We start from the raw sequence: 17,908 nt of genomic DNA, 5'->3' as shown, positions 1-17,908 counted from the left end.
CTACGAACCTTCAATTTTGATTGGCCATAAGTCTTCATCATATAGACCTGTCTCCACATTGTTAGTGTCTGCTTTGAATGGATGCTTATCTGCCCAGAAAATCTCCATCTCTGCAGCTTCTTTATTCTGCCCTTGCTTCAGAAATATTAATGTCTGATGTAAAAAAGATGGAACACATCCATTTATATGGATCCAATCTCTGCCTAACCAGGCATTGTAATTGGAAGAATAATCAATAACAAATAAGGTAGTGTTCATTTTTTTATTTCCAATTTGCAATTGCAAAGAAATCACACCTTTAGCAGGTGAGCATCCTCCTGCAAAGTTTCCAACTGTTACTTCTGTTGGAATCAGATCCGACTCATTCTTATTCAATACTTTCATCATCTTTGAAGGCAAGATATTCACTATAGCCCCATTATCAATCAAAATCTTATTAATATGTTGACCATTGATATGTATCATAATATATAACGGCTTTAAATGTCTAACCAAGGCATCATCAGGAGGTCTTAATACAACAATATCTTTTCCTTTAATATCTTTCTCAATTTGTATAGACTCATGTTGTAAGTCTATCTCCTGTTCATTTATTCTCACTATAGCATCTGTTTTATCTTCAACATCTCCTTTTAAACTTGTAGGTTGATTAGGTTTTGCCTGAAATTTTTTTGGCAAAACTAAAATCATATTGCAGTGAATTTTAGTAGGTGAAACTGACCCGAATTGGATAGTATCCAATGCCTGGCCAAAAGGGGTAGACTTCATCCTTATCATCTTTGAAATCCTCCTTCATCATATCTGAACTATTAACTGACAGCAGATCATCATCTTCATCATCTTCCAGCAGTACTTGTTGAAATTCTTCCATCTTTTTCTTTAAACACTTCTTGAATTCTGCTTTTTGTTCCTTAATTGACAGAACAGGAGTTCCAGATGAACGTGAGTTTTGCCCCCCAAGCCTTTGAGCAAGGGTTGGTTTGATTGTTTGCCCCCCAGATTTTTCTATCTCCTTTGCCTTTTGTTTAGGCACAGTTGGCACAACTGGAGCAGACGACTCCCGAGTCCAAACCATAGGGGCTGCTTGGTTTGGAATTGCTTTGGCCTTTATTTATGGCCACTGCATAAGCTCCATCATCATTTGTGGACCTCTTCTTTCTCTTTCTGAAATTTTCCACTGTAATCTCCCTTTCTGAGTGTTAGTAATAGGAACAAATTCCCCAACATTTGGGAATTTGGGATGCCTCACCTTATCCCACCTGTGATGTTCAATGTTTGGTGGAACTATCATCCTCCCTTGATAACTGCCTCTGATAAAAGGCATTTTTCCTCTTGATCTCATACCTCTTTGGTAAAAACCTCTACCTCTTTCATTCATAAATGAAGGTGGATAAATCAAACTTGCATCTGTTTTTCCTGGTAATGCTGGGATCATAGAATATCCTTTAAGTAGGAATGGCCCATCATCTTCTCCATACCATTTGAGTGATTCAGAAGTTATAAAAATTCCAGGATCTTCACCATCAAAAATCAACTTTGGTCCAACATAAATCTGTAAATCATTACTTCCTATAGTGTTGAATCTTATGGAACCTTTAGCATAGGTACCATTGTATTCTTTTTCTGCAATAACCTCTTCTCCTAATTTGATTTTCTCATCACATCTCAAACAGAAATAATTTTCAAATTTCTGCCTCACTTGTGACTCCTCTTCATTCTCCATAATTTCTTCTTCTTCTTGAATTCTTCTTTCAATTTGGGATGCCATTTTTCCTTTCTTTAATCTGGCAGTCACCATATTGACCTCTACTAAAGGGAAAAGGTCAATATCAATCCCCATCACTTCTTTGTTTCCCTTAGCATACTGTAGCAATCCCTTTTGAATTAGATCCTGTACACAATTTCAAAATGTAACACAATTATTAGTATTATGTCTAAAAGAATTATGCCATTTACAATAGTCTTTTCCTTTTCTATCCTTTTCAGGAGGAATCATATGTCCAGGTAACAAAGTCAAGAACTTTTGATTTATTAGTTCATCAAATAACTGATCAGCTTTGGACAAATCAAATGAATATTGCCTAAAATTTGCTTGATTTCTCCAATTTGGATGAGATGAAGGCATATTCACAGGTTTCTCGGCCTTTGTTGAAGTATCACATACAATTGGTGCTTTACCAATTACTTGGGCAACATCTATCTCTACATCACCCTCTATATCTTGGTAATATGTACCAAGTGACTTGTTCTTCCTATATTCTCCTTCCATAAGAATAGCTTCATATCCTATGGCTTTGGAAGTAAAATCGAATAAATCTCTAAATTCTATTCTAGTAAAGTGTTTCTTAAAATCGTAATCAAGCCCTTCTTGGGCTATTTTAACTATTTCAGATTCTGAAATGTAAAAATGACATTGGTTTCTGATTTTTTTGAACCTATTCATATACTGTTCAACAGACTCTGAAGGCTTCTGTCTAATTTTGGCCAAGTCTGCGACTGAAATTTCTGGTGCATGCCTAAAGAATTGAGTATGAAATTGTTCTTCCATTTCTCTCCAAGAATGAACAGAATTCGGAGGCAAACTTATGAACCACGAAAAAACAATTGTAGTAAGAGAATGAGGGAACAATTTTAACTTTAAAGCCTCATCCAAATCTGCTTCACCAATTTGTAGGCAAAATCTTCTAACATGTTCTATAGTTGACTGATTTTCTTCTGCATTGAAAAGAACTAAGTCTGGTATTCTATAATGCCTAGGAAAAGGCACATTATCAACCCAATTTGGATAGGGTTTCCTAAAAATAGGCTTTTCAATCCTCCGCAATCCAGGACCATACATATCCTGCATAAAATTCATAAGTTGAGCCCTTAAATAGGGCTCCTGTATCCTTCCTGTTTGATTAGGAAGAAGAGGAATTTCAAGCCTAATATCATACCCATATGGGTAATCTTGTCTCCTTATGTTTGGTGGATCATACCTATAAAGATTTGGATCACCATTAGCCATATTTGGAATGTGTCTGTTATCATTCCTATAAACATTTGCATTAATATTTTGCCCTCCAATCCCTATATTTGGGATATTATTTCCAGTGTTTCCAACCTCCATCCCCATAGGGATTGTGGTCGGTCAGTATACTTTGATAAAAACTTTGACTTTGACCATTTTGACCATGGTTAAAATTATTTGGGACTCTATTAATTCTAGTAAAAACATTTTCAAATGTTGGATTATCAAATACTTGCGAAGAAGGTACTTCAGTAGTGCGGTTGGCATACCCACTGTTCTGCCCAGGGTTAACATTTACGTTAACTGGGACTTCCACCGTTGGTTGATTTCGCGCCATTGTTGCTTTAAACATAGCCATCAGTGTCCTGGCTATTTCACTCTCTGGATCATTTAAGACCCTTGCAAATTGTTGAATCATCAAGTCAGAAGATTCAATCTCTGAGCCATTTAGTTGGCCACCTTCTGGAATCCTCTTAGTTGGATTCACAGCATTTGCTTCATTCACATCACTTCCACCATCAGTATTGGTAGAATTGTTGTCATTGCTACCATCCGCTGGCAGTTGATTCCTAGTCTTTGGTGTCATTACTCACTTCCAAATTAGTAATGAGCCCTCCTTCTAGCGCCAAAATTGTTATCTAAATTTTTGATTTCGATCCAATCGACGGGGAAAACGTATCGTAAATTGCTGGAATGTGGAGTGTGAAAGTGGAGTTTGGTTTCTTGCCGTTTTTCAGAACTTCTTTGGAAACAAACAATGAAGTGGATGAAATATGAAAGAAGATTAACAAAATGGACTTTATTAATCCTCAAAGTAGCAGAAACAATCGATCAAGATAATCGAGTGAACAATTACAAGTTACAACTACTCCTAGAAAAGAAAAGATAAAGGCCTGTTGCCGTTGTTTTTGTGTCCCTGAAACTGTCTTGATCTTGATTAGAAATAGAGGCCCTCTCAAGTTTGAATTCAAATCTTCCCTCCGGGCTGGCAGTTGAAACTCTTTCGGATTCTGGAAAAATAACTTCCACAACTGTAGAACGAATCCACGTCTGGAAAACAGCCTCTCTAATCGTGGTTAACCGCCCCTTTGATCGTGGAATAATGGGAAATAGTCTCTTTTGACATATGTCGCTTGATCGACGGGCCAAATAACCTCCATAATATTCAACGTATAAAGAAAGCACGCCATGTATTGGCCAATCGACGGGTAAAATGATCTTTAAAACTTTCCGTAGTTTCATTATCATTAATCAACTTATTTAATTCAATCTTACTTAATCATGGTGAATCAATGTTACCTTTCACCTTTCCAATTTTACCTCTGCCACGTGTCGTCCAATCGACAGGTGAAAGGAAAAATCACAGTAATGGAGCAAACAGTGTCCTCGAATAAATCTCAGAAGTTCTATTCAAATACTTGCAAGTATTTGCAATTAATCTTTCAAAGCTTCCATAATTTGGTGCTTTGGAAAACTTCATATGGCCAAAGGAACTACAAGAGAGGGATATGGTCATTTTATCTAGACAAGCATATTTATTTATTCATTTTCCTTCAAAATTCTCTTGCTTTTTGTTTTGATGCAGATATGGGTTGGTTAGACGATTGATTGAAGATTCGGGTACCGGTATTCTAAGGGGGAATGGTCTACTTCACCTATGATCGAGGTACTCTTTTATTTATGCTCGGCGTTTGTATTTTTATTCTTTTTACATCTGAATACTATTTGGGTTTTGATTATTTGTATTTTATGTCATCCCTTTTCCTTTTCATTCTCTTATTATGTGTTTGTATGTTGAATTGTACCGGTGAAAAAAAAGGAAAAGACAAGGACGGGAAAAAAAATTAAGCAAGAGAAGTCATGGGACTTCAGGTTGGTGTTGTGCACCTTTGAGCCGTCAGATCGTGCATCCAATGGCTCGGATCTTATCTCGGCAATGAACGACTCTCGATCGTTCATTGCCGAGATGAGATCCGAGCCATTGGATACACAATCCGACAGCTCGGAGGTGCGGTGCTGTGCACACCACTACACATCGTGCTGCGCACACCACTGCACGTCACCATCTCCCAATTCAGTTTAGTGTTCCAAAGTTAACGTGTTTCATGTTTCCTATGGGTGTGCTTGTCCTCCTATTCTCAACTTGGTATTGGGACAGTGCTCATACTATTCTCAACTTGATGCTGTGCACACCACTGCACATCGTGTTGCGCACACCATTGCACGTCACCATCCCCCAATTCAGTTTAGTGTTCCAAAGTTAACGTGTTTCATGTTTCCTATGGGTGTGCTTGTCCTCCTATTCTCAACTTGGTGTTGGGACAGTGCTCATACTAACGTTACAGACCTTTTTTTGTTGTTTTAGTGCCCTTATAGTGTCCTATCACAACCTTCTGGCTTTCTCAATGACATCCCTCAACATAATTTCATGAAAATTGTTGTAATCTGTGTCCTTATTTGTTGGTCAACATGTTTTTTCATGATTTTTTAAAGCAATTTAATGAGATCAGCCTAGGTGAAAGATAAACAAGTTGTGTCATTTTCAGGTCTTGGCGAATGCTGAAGAATAGATACACTATTAATCCTCCCTAGGTTCATCACTCCTTTTTGAAATATCCTAACTTCTTAGCGGAACTCATTTATCTTGGTTCCTTGATGAATGGTATTCTAGAGGAAAGAGGGAAAAAAAATTTGCACTCCCAGTTGTTTAGTTAGGATCTACTAGGGGTTCCTATTAAGTGGTTGAAGAAGTTGGCACCGTGAGATGGGAAGCATTTGATGGAGATCGTTAAAAAGGAAAAAAACAGAATACTAGGCTAAGGCCGGAAATTGGAGGCAAACTAATTTGGTTGGGGTTGGAATTAATGGATAGTCGTCAAAACATCTATTTTATTTTAAATACAATAAATACATGCACGCACAAGATATTTCATTTCCGTACCGTTTTCCTTTCCCCTAAATTTGAAGATCTATACTTGCGGTCCCGATATATAAGCGTCACCTTTCCCCTAAATTTGAAGATCTATACTTGGGGTCCAGATATATAAGCGTCAGAATACTAGGCTGGGGGCAAGTTAATTTGTTGAGTTAGGAAAATGGATAAATTTTCATTGAAACATCTATTTTAGTTTACTTATGCAAAATAAGTGTGTGCACAAGCGGTTTCATTTCAGTATCAGTTTCCTTTTGCCTGATATATTTGAAGATCTATACTTGGAGTTAGGTTCCGGTGAGGGATCCCTCATTTTATTAAAATGCGGGACTCCCCTTCCCGATTGAATTTCGATGATCCGAGCCGCTCAAAGTGATCAGAACGTGATTTTAAGGGTCCTTGTGTGAAATCAGCAAAAAAAATGACCGGGAAGGGCTTCATCCGAGCAGTTTTCATTGAACGATTCAAAAAAAACTGCTCGGATGACGCCCTTCCCGGTCTTTTTTTTTGCTGATTTCTCGCGTGGACACTTAAAATTACGTTCTGCACACATTGAACGGTTCGGATTTTCAAAATTTGATCGGGAAATGAAAGTCCCTCATTTTAACAAAATGAGGGATCCCTAACTTGAAAATTCCTCTATATTTGTTCATAGATATACACATTTGTTTTTTTGAAAGAAGATATATACACGGAGTAGCATTATAGTATAATGTATTTGGAGAGAACTTTTGTGAGAGAGAAGCCGCAGTCAAGGGTTCAATTCGTTGGTGATTGATTGAGTAAGCGATTCTTGTTCCCTTATTCTTGCTTCCCTTTCACTCTTTTGTTGTAAATGGGTTGGAGTGAAGTTTGATTTTTATTGGGTGGTGTACATGTAGAGTTTTGCAAAGTTTCACCAGCACCGATTGTTTTCTTTTAATGCTATTGGACGTCCGTGGAGGGTTGGAGGTGATTTGGTTTGGCGGTTTGTGTGGGGTGTGTGTGCGTGGCTGTGCTTGGTGATTCAAAAATGCTACTGGTACAGCAGCTGCTGTACAGCAGCTGCGTACAGATTCCCTTTGCGCCCGCCTCGGGTCCCGCAAAGATGATCGGAGCCGTTCATTTTGTTCAAAATACATCGTTTAAGGAGCCTAAATTTTGAAGCAAAGTTGGATGATTCGTAAACACCCTTCCCGATATCGGATTGAGGTGATTTTTTTTAGGGACCTTAAACGATGTATTTTTTTCAGGGACCTGAGGCGGGCGCAAAGGGAATCTGTACGCAGCTGCTGTACCAGTAGCACTACTCTAATTCAAAAATGCTACTGGTACAGCAGCTGCTGTACAGGTGTGGTGGTGGTTGGTACTAGTGTTGACTAAAGTGTACAAGTAATCTAGTTTTCATGGTACATTAAATAAGGGTTATGATTTTGGGTGGCTTGGGAATATTGGAGAGCAGGTATTTGTCTTAGGGGTTCGTAGGAGTATAGAGTTTTTGGACTTGGAGATGGAAATTTGGGTTAATTGTTAGTTGTTTGACTTTGGGTTGATTATAGGTTAGGATTAGTTAATTATTTTTATTTACACTGTAGTCCTAACTATTTTATAGGATACTACTTAGAAACTGTACTTGTAGTAACTATGTGTGATTTAATTTTGTTCAGTTAACCTCATTTTGCGTTGTTTGGTTACTTTATTTTTTGACCCTGATAAGTGGTTAAGCATGTTGCTCTCTTTCGAAACTTCCCCTTGTCCCTAAACTTATTCCTGTGGAAAATTCCCAACTGTTAATTGGAATCTCATAATTATTTTATTTGGTTCTTGAAATTGGCTTGCGGTTTGGTGAAACCATTTATTGTTCGAATCATCTTTTTGGTGAGAAATTTGCTGATATTGTTGGGAACATATTTTAAAAGTTCAAGGAAATTAATCCTCTGTGTGTAGGGGACTTTGACCATTAGAGAAAAAACACGGGTTAGGCCGGTGACCCTAATGCTTAGTGGATGATTTTGTTTGGATTGTTCTTAGGAAAAGTTCCACGAGCTGCCTACTCATGGTGAATTTGAATTTTGATATTGGATCCAATTATGAGATATTTATTCACTAACACTTGGTACTATTTGGTATTGGTTGTTGTTCCCTATTGATGTTGGATATCACATTGTAATCACCATTGACATCATTATTTGTTAAGTGGTTCAATAGAGTAATTTATTATTTTGTTGGATGACGCATATGCCAAATTATATTGACATGATAAATTATTGATCTCTGTTTTAGAATTTTATTCTAATACGGAGTAGACATGTTTTGTCATTCACTGAGCTTGTCAGCTGATGGGTTTATTCTAACTTCTTTTTTTCCAGGCAAGTTGGGGAGTTAGAGATGGACTTTGGCAACATCTTGGGCGCCGCATTTCTTTTGTTTGACCTCCTTAGAGTGCCTTATCCTAGTTTAATTTTAATTATTGCTTCTGCATTTAAAACATTTTGTTAGATATTTGGATTTCTTTTATTATTGTTGGTTCATTGGTATTATTTGGTTCATGAGATGTTTGTACCTTATTCTTTTGACTAAACCTTTTTGGTTGGTGTTGTTCTTAATAAAAAGATTCCGGATTGCATGGTAATCCACAGCTTTGGAGTTTAATTTAATTTTTTGAGGTTGCATGTTTTGTAAGTTTGGGTCCTGTGGTTCATAGTCGGTCACTATCTTTTTTGGGTGACAAGCATGGTCTGGCTTTTGACTCCTCTTCTGCTTAGTAGGGTGTAGTTTGCTTGATGATTTCTTAGTCCTAAATTAATGGGTTGCCCCAAGCGTAGCGCGGAGACCGACGTAGCATAATATCTGGTAAGTCCGGAATCGAATCCACAAAGACGGTGATGTGTGCTTACTAAAAACTCGGGTTGTTACTTATTTAAACTGGCTCTTAGGTAGCCACCCCTTGTCGTTTTGATTGAGATTAACTAAAACTAAGAAATAACTATTCTTTTTAAATAATTAAAAGGAGGTACAGTCGTAGGGTTCATAGTTCTCGTAACCAGTCCGGATTAACCTGCTCCAATCGGTGTTCTTAAAAACATTCAATTTTTGATTGAAAATGATACTCCACAAGATGTGAGACCCTATGGTCGCCATTTACCCATGCGCAACGGAGAATGAGTTTTGGACCCCCATTCCCCTGTTCACATGGGCTCCGACAATGCCCAGCTTCGTCTGCAGAAAGCATTTTTCCAATCTAAAATTGTCTATTTCATTGTTTGAAAATAGGAGCAGTGTCCGAACTGGTTATGACGTGCTAATTACCCCGCGACCCTACCTATACAACTACTCACTACTCATTGCACAAGAAACAGAAGATCCCTAGTTTGAAACATGTTTCTATTATGCGAGATGAAAAATAAACAAAAAAAATCTAAGTTAAACAATAACTAACGAACAACTTTAATGAAAGATGAAAATTAATACGAGTTATCAGAGTGCGAATAATTAAACAAAGTTTCAAATAACTTGAAATGAACAAAACACGAAATAAAAACTATCAAAAAGATCTCGGCAGCCCCCGTTCTCTTTCCTCTCGGCAGCCCCGTCCATCCTTCTATAAGTGAGAAGTGCCGACAAACAAAACCCTTGTGGGCCGAGTTTATTAATTACTTCCTAATTGCAGTTGACCGGTTGACCCGAATCCCTTCTTCGGTCCACGTTGCAAGTTCCATAGGCTTGGCCCAAACAACCAATTTATTCCCAAGGGAATTAAACCCATAAAATATGAATGGACCCATCAATTAAATTAGTATCATTGGCCGTGCTGGAACTCCAGGTACCAATCTGCCAACTTATATGCCAATTTTGCCATAGTAAAGCCCATTAGAATGGTAAAAACGAAAAATTACAGGCCGGTCCCATTTTTTTAATGAGATTCTGTGCCAACCCTCTTTTGTGAAGACCTCCCGTCCAAACCCTTTTAAAAGATGTTTTTATCATTTTGCCCTCAAATGCTCTCTCTATGTTCAGGTCATTTCCTAAACCTCACCCTCCCACCACCATCGCCCTTCTCTCCCGTCCTTCCCGTCGCTGATCACCGTCGATCTGAGCGTCGTCGCCATTGGTGGATCTTTTCTAGTCGTCTTTGTATCCCGCCAAACATCATCGATCCACGTTCTGTGCCCCAGAATAAATACATATAGTTACTGAACTGACAATTTTATTCTCCTATAAAATTGAAATCGTCTAGTGGAATAAAAATACATGTCAATCATAGAGAGTACCAGCCCGGGACGGAGGGAGAGGCTTGGACTGAGCGGCGGCGGAGGGCTGCGCCCCCGCCGGTGATTTCTTCGGTACCGCCGCGATTTTCTGTTGCTAAGCAGCGATAAGCTGGCTCGGGTCCCCTAGTTTTTGCTTTAACTACATAATTTTATATATCTTACAACTGGTGTAGCTTAGATAGAGAAAGTAGATAGGTGAATTGTGCACAACATGAGTTTAGGGGTGTGATTAATAAGTAGGTTTTGTGATTTTTTGCATAGAGATGTGAATTGTGCACAACATGAGTTTAGGGGTGTGAATTTTTGCCCGTGCAATTTTAAAAGTATTACCGCTTCACATTTTCTTATATCAAAAGTATCGGGGGTGTGAATTCTATGAGGTACGAATTTTTGGAGTGTGTGAATTCTTTGGGTCCAGGGGTGTGAATTTTTAAGGTGTGAATTTTTTCTTGTATTTTTTCATACCTTTCAAATACACAATTTATATCTTATCCACACTATTCATATCCCAAATTACACAATTCACACCCCTAATGAGCTTGCTACTTACAAAATCTGAAACGAATTACTGTAATTTCTAAATGTAGAATTCGACCCAAACCCAGGTATGAAACCAGGACATACCCAATTGAGATGAATCTAGATTAAAGCAAATACATTAAAGAAGAAAATAACATAATTCAATCAAGGTGGGTTTTTACTCGGATAATCCCGAAACTGATAGAACCTGAGATTTAGAATCGGAGATGGGTTATGTGCAGAAAAAAAAAAAAATTTCGAGGTGTGAATTCTGCATTTTAATGGGTGCGAATTGTTTTATTTTGGTGGGTGTGAATTCTTTCATTTTGGTATATGAATTCTGTATTTTGGGGAGTGAGTTGTGTAGATTATGTATGAATTTTGCATTTTGGTGTGTGAATTCTTTTATTTCGCAGGGTGTGAATTCTGCATCTAAGGGATGTAAATTCTCTCATTTCGGTGCATGAATTTTGTATTTTGGGGATTGAGTTGTGATGTGTGAAAAGACAGAATTCACACTCACAATTTAACAAATTTAAAGAATTCATACCTTAGAAAAAGAAGGAATTCACATTCACAATTTAACAATTCACACTTAGGGTTTAAGCACTTTAATAGGGGTACCCCTAGGGTTTAAGCACTTTACACTCTCAAGAATTCATATCCGTTTACAAAATTTACAACCCTCAAAATTCACACTCATTTGCAGAATTCACACCGCTTTGCAGAATTCACCACCCCTTTGCAAGAATTCACACACCCCAGCAATTCACATGCCTTTGCATAATTTACACCATTTACAGAATTCACACTTATCTGCAAAATTCACACACCCCTTAGGTGAATTCTTGGTGTGTGAATTCAGCCCTCATACACATCTGGCGAGTGTGAATTCTTGGGGCTACAAGCCTACAAATAGCCCTTTTCACACCATTTGCAGAATTCACACCCCTATAATTTTACACCCTTTTTGCAGAATTTAAATATTTAAAAAGACAGAATTCACATTACAAATTAAGAATTCATATTTTCGAAAAAAAGAATTCACACCCTTAAAAAAGATAGAATTCACATCACCTAATTCACACCCTCATAATTGTTCCCCCCGCCCCCCCCCCCCCCCCCCCTCTCTCTCTCTCCCCCTTTTTTTCTTATTAGAATCGACTCCACACCACCAATTAACCCCACAACCAACCGTCAAAGCCTTAGCCACAATTTCAGAAATTCAAAAGTTTTTTTAACCTCCTCTTTGTAACCTTTTCTTTTTTTTACTACTTTTACTTCCAAAAATTACTTTTAACTCATTCTTTTTTTAGTCATAAATAAATATGCAATAAAGTTCTTTTTTCCTTACTCTTTTTCAAAAATTATTCACCCCCATTTTTTAACTATTTACGAAAATTATTTTAACACCCCCCTGCTTCCCCGCACCACGCCCTGTTCTTTTTTTTTTACTTTCAAATTTAACCCCACAACCAACTGATAGAGGAATTTTGGGTTTCTCCAAACTGATCGGTGGAGAGAGAGAGAGAGAGAGAGAGAGAGAGAGAGAGAGAGAGAGAGAGAGAGAGAGAGAGTATCTGAAAGTAAAAATGGGTCTTAAAGTTATTATTATAAATAGTAAAGATTAGAGTTAAAGTAATTTTTGATAAATAGTAAGAAAAAAAACTTTATTTCATATTTATTTACTAGTAAAAATAATTTATTTACTAGTAAAAATAAAGAGTTAAAAGTAATTTTGGAAGTAAAAAATATAAAAAACAAGAATGCTAAAAAAAAGGAGGTTAAAAGTAATTTTGAATTTATGAAATTAGAGCTAGAGCTTTGGCAGTTGATTGGTGGAGTGGGGTTAAAGTTCTAAAAAAAAAGAGGGAGAGAGAGAGAGAAGAGAAAAGGTAAAATTTGAAAGTAACAGAAAAGATGGTGGTTAAATTTACTTTTGTAAATAGTAAAAAATAGAGTTAAAGTAATTTTTGATAAATAGTAAGAAAAAAAAGAACTTTATTACATATTTATTTACCAATAAAAAAAGAAAGAGTTAAAAGTAATTTTTGAATGTAAAAAGTAAAAAAAAAAAAAAAGTTAACGCCTTCCGTTAGCTCCATCCGTTAGGACTGGACGGAATTGGATGGCAGGGGCCTAATTGTTAACAGAATGCTAAGTTTAGGTGTTTTTTTGGTCAATAGTGAAAGTCCAGATGTTTTTTTGCAAGTTGTCAGAAAGTTCAGAGGTTTTTTTGAAATTTTCCTTATTATAAATTAGTATATATGCATTTATACTGAACATACATGTGCACACATGCGCATATAATTCCTTATTCTTTTTAATTTACGCAGTTACAAATTAGTAAATCACAAAAAAGATTATCGACTAAAAATGTTATTACGAAAAACTAAACTTTAAGTAGTAAAAAGGTGCTTTGTACGTGAAAGGAACGAATACAGGTGGGGGGCTCATAGGGGTGCCCCCAATTTTGTAAAATTATATTAATTTTTTAGAATATTTCAATTATATCAAATAAATATGTGACAATGTTCCAATAAAATTACTCTAGACTTCTATTATGAGGATATTTGTATGATTCATTCCTTTGAGTGCCAAATTTTCATACCATCTTTTTGTTCAAACACATTCCTTTCTTCTAATCATGATATGAAATTATAAATATATTCATCAGTTTGTTATTTTACCGTCAAAAAATATATTAATTGAGAAATTATAAACGTATGGGTTAAGTTTACTAATTTGTGTGCCTCCACTAATGCAAATTTATGAATCCGGCCATCCCTGATTACATGTACATAGATTAATTAGATTGCTTGAGATTAATTAGATTGCTTGAGTTGCTAGAGTGTGTCTTGACTTGAACATAACATAAGTATATAGAATGTAATTTCCAAAGCATGGTTCAATCACCGAAAGATGAATCAAGCATGATCTATACTTGTTTATGCAAGTCCCATTTGTTTTTACCTTGTCATATATCATTTCTTGATATCGGCGAATGAAATAGTAGCTAGTCTTAAATTATGTCTTGGATTTGTTATTTAGATCTCGAAGAAGAAGAATGGTGGGAGTCTCTGGAATGGGATGGTCCCCTCTCGCAAGAACAATTCTTCAGCCTCTTTTTTCAGAGATCCAGGTAAGTATCTTCGCATTGTGCCTGATCTGAAATATGGCTTAACTATATCATAGTAGTTGCAAAATTTTCAATTCCAAAGTTGGGGCTCTGGAGCCATTTCCAAGTGGTGTAGTTCCAATATCAACTTTATTGGTGTAGTGGCTCCCCAGCTCTTTGTGTTGTGTTTAAACCAACATTGATTGGGCTCTGAAAAAATGATCTGATCTGATGGATAACCCTGGAGCAATCAATATTTACTCATAATCGAGTATTTTTGTTTTTTGCAATCCTTGGTAATTTTCCTTCATAAGGTAATTTCAAATGTTTATATGTACAAATTACTGAAAGTGGTAGTTATTGGTGTCGTTGTGAATCCTATACATTCCTACTTGATTCAACACTGATGTACTACTTTCATTTGTGAAACGAGAAAGATAATTTTCTATTTTACCAAAATTTCCAGTCATGCAGAATAACATGATCTATGTCAAACGTCAAAGTTGTGCAAAGTTATAAGAAAATCATACATAAATACATGCATTTATGACGAACATGTACGTACACACATGCGCGGATATAATTCCTTACTCTTTTTTTGAATTATTTAAACAGTTACAAATTAGTAATCAGTCACTAGAATTATTGATTCCAAATGTAATGACAAAAGATTAAACTTTAACTAGTAAAAAGGTGCTCTCTTACATTTATATAGATTCGAATGCTTGAGTTGGTAAGTATGTCTATATTTGAACATGTATATACATATAATTTTCAGATCTTGGTTCAGTCACTAAGAGATAAATCAAGCATCATCTATAATTGTTGATACAATAACCTTATAAAGCCAGTCCCATTTGTTTTTACCTTGTTATATAAAATTTCCTGATACTGGCGAATGAAATAGTAGCTATTTTTCAATAATGTCTGGGATTCATTATATATGTACTCTTGTTGGTTTTTTTTTTCCTAGATGAGGACTATGATGACGAGCTTTAGCATGTGTACGTCTTCTGATTTGATCGATCTCAACAGATTGCCCGACAAAATCTGATGTTGACCTTTCATCTATGTCTTCCAATTGATATTCGATTCATCTCAACAGATGAGGTAAGTGACCTACCACATCAGCCATATTCTCTTTGGAAATATGTTTTGAACATTTTTGGTGTGAAATCTCTAATTCGGTGGTATGAAAATTAGATTTCTTAATACTTTATTGTGTTTAGACCTAGTGAGGATGAAACAAAAAAATTTCCGTTAACATTGAGATTGGCATAAGAAATTTGTGAACCGTGATCATCTGTTTAGTTTCTGTCAAACTGTCTTGTAAGCTGGTGGATTCATGCATCTTTTGATCAATATAGATGTAATATGATGTACATCGTATTGTAGTTATCAAGTATTGATACATAAAATTAGTTTCTTTTGGTCTAGAACAATTAATTGTGGTTTTGGGCCCCAATCATGGGTTCATGCGGTGTGAGGAAAATTAGATACGCATGTCCAAATGTCCAATAGTGGAGTTTTGAATTGTATGTGTCGAATTATGTTCTCTCGGTTTGTAGGGTTGAGAGTACAAGTTATTTTGGATCATTCTGTCAGAATTCTAGTTTGATTGACGTCAATCTCCAGTTGTAGCATGTTCTGACTTTTGACTGCTCCTCTGCTTCTTCCATTGGTTTCTCCCCATATTTGTAGTGGTGCTATGTGATTTACTCAATGAGTGGCAATAAAAAGAGCTATTATGTGAATCATATGAAGCAGAGAGGACCCTAACTATCAATCTCTTGTTTAGCAAAGATTCTATTCGAAAGAAGCAGCATAACAATGGTTGTTGTGACCATGGATCTGCATTGTTCCTTTTTCGTTTCGTGTCTTTTTCGTTCTTTCTTCTTGCATGACAGGTTTAATAGCAATATTATTATACCCTATATGTTCTGCTGTTGTCTACATTCATAAACAAATTTAGGGGATTTGAAGCCATAGTTATATGAGGTATGATGTGAGTCGGGACTCATGATTTTCCATGTTTCCCCTTTCCCTTTTTTTTTGGTTTGGGCAGATGGATTTCTTTGGAAAAGTTCTGAAAATGGTTAAAGGTAAATCCAACGGCTAATATTTATTTGAATCAAAATTGGAAGCATGAATTACTAAATTGTTTTCACACATGCCTCTCCAAAGCATGGTTCAGTCATTCTAATTCAGGATCTGTACTTGTTTATTTCAATAACCTCATAGGACTTGAAATTGCCAACTATATTGATTTCGCAACCCAATCGGTTGGCCTGATGATCAAGTCTTGGGATTCAAGGATTTGCTTCTTTCGAAGTTCTCGAGTTTGCTACCTCCTAAGGTTCAGCTATTTTCATTAAACTAAAAACAGTTAAGTTTTTTGGTAAGCAAATTTTATTAAACCACCAAAAGTGCAAAAAACTACAAAAGAACAAAGGGGCATTCCCCCGAAACAACAAAAGCAACAAAGTCTACAACCGGCCTAAGAAAACTAGGCAACATGCACAGAATTGTTAAATGCAAAAATACTAGAGTCCAACAACCAAGTATCACAAATCTGACGATTCTGGGCAAAAAACTTGATGGTAGACCAAGAGCTTGCTTTAGCTCTAATTGAGTTGAAAATTTCGGAAATCACCCCATTCATATCCCTAGATTTGTTTTGGAAGATCCTAAAATTTTGCTCCCGCCATAAGACATAAATGGAAGCTGCTAATGACAACTTATAAATTGTATCTCGAAGACTTTTACCCTCCCTATTCTGGGCAGCCCATTCCAACTCTTGAGATAATGGCAGAAGAGGCCTATCCAAACCATTCCGAGCTAAAATTTGCTGCCAAATCGTAGAAGAAAAACAACATTCAAAGAAGAGATGTGTATGAGACTCCATCCTATTTTGGCAGAGAGAGCATTGGGGAGAGACCTCCATACCCCGGCTTACTAATTTGTCTTTGGTAGACAATCGTCCCAAGATAGCTATCCACGCAATAAAGCTCCATCTAGGCACCGCTTGGCCAAACCACACAAAAGCATGCCAAGGCTGAAAGACATTTCTATCCCTACAAGCTTCCCAAGCCGACTTGGCTGTAAAAATACCATCCTTTGTAAGAGTCCAAATAGCCTGGCCTTGTCAGAGCTGGATGGATTAGGAAAAAAATCAATTGGGGTTTTCCTAATAATCTCCATAATAAACCTGTTGTGTTGCACTGGCCATTTCCAGAAACCTTGATCAATAATGGAGTCCACTTTTGTTCTTAACGCTCTCCCCCTTTGAGCCACAACAGCCTCACCATACCTCTTGTACAAAGCACCCAAAGGATGCCAATTATCTGTCCATAGAAACGTCCAAAGGGGGAGAAAAAAAAAATTGGACCAAATGGTAAACAGTTGAAATGGTTCAATTATCTGTCCTCTTGTAAACAGTTGTTAAGTTGTTTCAATTAACATATAGATAGGTTTTTTATTCTACACTAAATGGACCAAATGGTATTCCACTAAACTAAAATGGGCTGGTGGTGAAAAAAAATTATAGGGAAAAAAAATACTTAGAATGATTCACTTTAGTTGAAACAAGTTTGCGAGAGATAATAAGTTGTACCAGTAAAAATTTAAGGAAAACACCCAACTTTGTGCATCAATTCCTTTGGGACCAGTACATAGAGATTAGAGAGTTTTGCTATGGCTGTTAAAACTGTCATATCGAGATAATTTCACATATACACGTCTTAAAATCAGTTTTTCACAAGGAGAAGTTTCTTAACTCTGTTACATTGTCAATTTCTCAGATTTGCCCAGCAAATTTAGGAGTTGCCAAACACATTCGATGGGTATGATGAGATGGTAGAACATGGATTTGAGGTGAGATTGAGAGAAACCTGTGGCTTCGGAGCTTGATTTGGTCATACTCTGCAATAGAGAAAGAGAGAGAGGTGGTGGCTGCAATTTGTCTAGGTTCGGTGTACTTGAGAGCCATCATTGTCGAGTTCCTCACACCTGCTGAGCAAGAACGATTATTCACCTCATGCGATTATTTATTCCAGGATGCCCCAATTGTCGAGTTCTGC

At 36.7% G+C, this 17,908-nt stretch overlaps 1 protein-coding gene across 1 annotated transcript in view; it reads left to right on the top strand.

Moving 5' to 3' along the window:
- The window catches only part of LOC131307267 (disease resistance protein At4g27190-like), a 49,456-nt gene that overhangs the window by 7,655 nt on the left and 23,893 nt on the right, over positions 1 to 17,908 (top strand). The gene's annotated exons all lie outside the window — the stretch shown is intronic.

This window comes from Rhododendron vialii, chromosome 11a, assembly GCF_030253575.1.
Source record: "Rhododendron vialii isolate Sample 1 chromosome 11a, ASM3025357v1".
In the NCBI taxonomy this organism is placed as follows: domain Eukaryota; kingdom Viridiplantae; phylum Streptophyta; class Magnoliopsida; order Ericales; family Ericaceae; genus Rhododendron; species Rhododendron vialii.
The sequence above is the reverse complement of the archived record's forward strand: the minus strand, read 5'-3'. Positions and strand labels throughout refer to the sequence as shown.